Below are 4511 nucleotides of genomic sequence, written 5' to 3'. Positions count from 1 at the left end.
TGACCTTCACATCTCTGATCCTGTTTTAACCAGTGTTACTGTAGGCTTTACTGCCTCTGACCTTCACATCTCTGATCCTGTTTTAACCAGTGTTACTGTAGGCTTTACTGCCTCTGACCTTCACATCTCTGATCCTGTTTTAACCAGTGTTACTGTAGGCTTTACTGCCTCTGACCTTCACCTCTCTGATCCTGTTTTAACCAGTGTTACTGTAGGCTTTACTGCCTCTGACCTTCACATCTCTGATCCTGTTTTAACCAGTGTTACTGTAGGCTTTACTGCCTCTGACCTTCACATCTCTGATCCTGTTTTAACCAGTGTTACTGTAGGCCTCTGACCTTCACATCTCTGATCCTGTTTTAACCAGTGTTACTGTAGGCTTTACTGCCTCTGACCTTCACATCTCTGATCCTGTTTTAACCAGTGTTACTGTAGGCTTTACTGCCTCTGACCTTCACCTCTCTGATCCTGTTTTAACCAGTGTTACTGTAGGCTTTACTGCCTCTGACCTTCACATCTCTGATCCTGTTTTAACCAGTGTTACTGTAGGCTTTACTATCTCACCTTCACATCTCTGATCCTGTTTTAACCAGTGTTACTGTAGGCTTTACTGCCTCTGACCTTCACATCCCTGATCCTGTTTTAACCAGTGTTACTGTGGGCTTCACTGCCTCTGACCTTCACATCTCTGATCCTGTTTTAACCAGTGTTACTGTAGGCTTTACTGCCTCTGACCTTCACATCTCTGATCCTGTTTTAACCAGTGTTACTGCAGGCCTCTGACCTTCACATCTCTGATCCTGTTTTAACCAGTGTTACTGTAGGCTTTACTGTCTCTGACCTCCATATCTCTGATCCTGTTTTAACCAGTGTTACTGTAGGCTTTACTGTCTCTGACCTTCACATCTCTGATCCTGTTTTAACCAGTGTTACTGTAGGCTTTACTGCCTCTGACCTTCACATCTCTGATCCTGTTTAAACCAGTGTTACTGTAGGCTTTACTGCCTCTGACCTTCACATCTCTGATCCTGTTTTAACCAGTGTTACTGTAGGCTTTACTGCCTCTGACCTTCACATCTCTGATCCTGTTTTAACCAGTGTTACTGTAGGCTTTACTGCCTCTGACCTTCACATCTCTGATCCTGTTTTAACCAGTGTTACTGTAGGCTTTACTGCCTCTGACCTTCACATCTCTGATCCTGTTTTAACCAGTGTTACTGTAGGCTTTACTGACCTCTGACCTGTCCACATCTCTGATCCTGTTTTAACCAGTGTTACTGTAGGCTTTACTGCCTCTGACCTTCACATCTCTGATCCTGTTTTAACCAGTGTTACTGTAGGCTTTACTGCCTCTGACCTTCACATCTCTGATCCTGTTTTAACCAGTGTTACTGTAGGCTTTACTGCCTCTGACCTTCACATCTCTGATCCTGTTTTAACCAGTGTTACTGTAGGCTTTACTGCCTCTGACCTTCACATCTCTGATCCTGTTTTAACCAGTGTTACTGTAGGCTTTACTGCCTCTGACCTTCATCATCTCTGATCCTGTTTTAACCAGTGTTACTGTAGGCTTTACTGTCTCTGACCTTCACATCTCTGATCCTGTTTTAACCAGTGTTACTGTAGGCTTTACTGCCTCTGACCTTCACATCTCTGATCCTGTTTTAACCAGTGTTACTGTAGGCTTTACTGCCTCTGACCTTCACATCTCTGATCCTGTTTTAACCAGTGTTACTGTAGGCTTTACTGCCTCTGACCTTCACATCTCTGATCCTGTTTTAACCAGTGTTACTGTAGGCCTCTGACCTTCACATCTCTGATCCTGTTTTAACCAGTGTTACTGTAGGCTTTACTGTCTCTGACCTTCACATCTCTGATCCTGTTTTAACCAGTGTTACTGTAGGCTTTACTGCCTCTGACCTTCACATCTCTGATCCTGTTTTAACCAGTGTTACTGTAGGCTTTACTGCCTCTGACCTTCACATCTCTGATCCTGTTTTAACCAGTGTTACTGTAGGCTTTACTGCCTCTGACCTTCACATCTCTGATCCTGTTTTAACCAGTGTTACTGTAGGCTTTACTGCCTCTGACCTTCACATCTCTGATCCTGTTTTAACCAGTGTTACTGTAGGCTTTACTGCCTCTGACCTTCACATCTCTGATCCTGTTTTAACCAGTGTTACTGTAGGCTTTACTGCCTCTGACCTTCACATCTCTGATCCTGTTTACACCAGTGTTACTGTAGGCTTTACTGCCTCTGATCTTCACCTCTCTGATCCTGTTTAAACCAGTGTTACTGTAGGCTTTACTGCCTCTGACCTTCACATCTCTGATCCTGTTTTAACCAGTGTTACTGTAGGCTTTACTGCCTCTGACCTTCACATCTCTGATCCTGTTTTAACCAGTGTTACTGTAGGCTTTACTGCCTCTGACCTTCACATCTCTGATCCTGTTTTAACCAGTGTTACTGTAGGCTTTACTGCAGGCCTCTGACCTTCACATCTCTGATCCTGTTTTAACCAGTGTTACTGTAGGCTTTACTGCCTCTGACCTTCACATCTCTGATCCTGTTTTAACCAGTGTTACTGTAGGCTTTACTGCCTCTGACCTTCACATCTCTGATCCTGTTTTAACCAGTGTTACTGTAGGCTTTACTGCCTCTGACCTTCACATCTCTGATCCTGTTTTAACCAGTGTTACTGTAGGCTTTACTGCCTCTGATCTTCACATCTCTGATCCTGTTTAAACCAGTGTTACTGTAGGCTTTACTGCCTCTGACCTTCACATCTCTGATCCTGTTTTAACCAGTGTTACTGTAGGCTTTACAGCCTCTGACCTTCACATCTCTGATCCTGTTTTAACCAGTGTTACTGTAGGCTTTACTGCCTCTGACCTTCACATCTCTGATCCTGTTTCAGGACCTTTTCTGTGGTGACGCGTCGTGTTCAGGTTCAATCAATTCCAAGGTGTTCTGATCTAATCCTATTCTGATCTAATACTATTCTGATCTAAACATATTCTGATCTAAACATATTCTGATCTAAACCTATTCTGATCTAAACATATTCTGATCTAAACATATTCTGATCTAAACCTATTCTGATCTAATCCTATTCTGATCTAGTCCTATTCTGATCTAGTCCTATTCTGATCTAGTCCTATTCTGATCTAATACTATTCTGATCTAATCCTATTCTGATCTAAACATATTCTGATCTAAACATATTCTGATCTAAACCTATTCTGATCTAAACATATTCTGATCTAAACCTATTCTGATCTAAACATATTCTGATCTAAACCTATTCTGATCTAATCCTATTCTGATCTAGTCCTATTCTGATCTAGTCCTATTCTGATCTAGTCCTATTCTGATCTAATCCTATTCTGATCTAAACCTATTCTGATCTAAACATATTCTGATCTAAACATATTCTGATCTAAACATATTCTGATCTAAACCTATTCTGATCTAAAACATATTCTGATCTAAACCTAGGATCTAAATATCTAGTCCTATTCTGATCTAGTCCTATTCTGATCTAATCCTATTCTGATCTAATCCTATTCTGATCTAACATTCTGATCTAATCCTATTCTGATCTAATCCTATTCTGATCTAGTCCTATTCTGATCTAGTCCTATTCTGATCTAGTCATTCTGATCTAATCCTATTCTGTCTAAACCTATTCTGTTCTAAACATATTCTGATCTAAACATATTCTGATCTAAACATATTCTATGGTATTCTGATCTAAACATATTCTGATCTAAACCTATTCTGTCTAGTCCTATTCTGATCTAGTCCTATTCTGGTCCTATTCTGATCTAATCTAAATGGAGACTGGCCATCCCTATTCTGATCTAATCTGTTGTATTAAACTGATCTAATCCTATTCTGATCGTATATTCTGAGAGGTCATTCTGACCTAGTCCTATTCTGTCTAATGTGTATTCTGATCTAATCTGTATTCTGTCTAATCTATTCTGATCTAGTGTGTATTCTGATCTAGTCCTATTGATCTAATACTATTCTGATCTAAACATATTCTGTCTAAACATATTCTGATCTAGTCCTATTCTGTCTAATCCTATTCTGATCTAGTCCTATTCTGATCTAGTCCTGATTCTGATCTAATACTATTCTGTTCTATTACTGATCTAGTCCTATTCTGATCTAGTCCTTTCTGATCTAATCCTATTCTGATCTAGTCCTATTCTTATCTAGTCCTATTCTGTCTGACCCTGATCTAGTCCTATTCTGATCTAAACCTATTCTGATCTAATCCTATTCTGATCTAACCTATTCTGAGCTAGTCCTATTCTGATCTAATCCTAATCCATTCTGAGGTAAACCTATTCTGATCTAATACTATTCTGATCTAATCCTATTCTGATCTAATCTAAACTAGTCTATTATTCTGATCTAATACTATTCTGATCTAATCATTCTAACCTAAACCTATTCTGATCTAATATTATTCTGAGGTCATTCTAACCTAAACCTATTC

Source organism: Oncorhynchus keta, unplaced genomic scaffold, assembly GCF_023373465.1.
Source record: "Oncorhynchus keta strain PuntledgeMale-10-30-2019 unplaced genomic scaffold, Oket_V2 Un_contig_12659_pilon_pilon, whole genome shotgun sequence".
Taxonomy (NCBI): Eukaryota; Metazoa; Chordata; class Actinopteri; order Salmoniformes; family Salmonidae; genus Oncorhynchus; species Oncorhynchus keta.
This window is presented reverse-complemented; position numbering follows the sequence as displayed.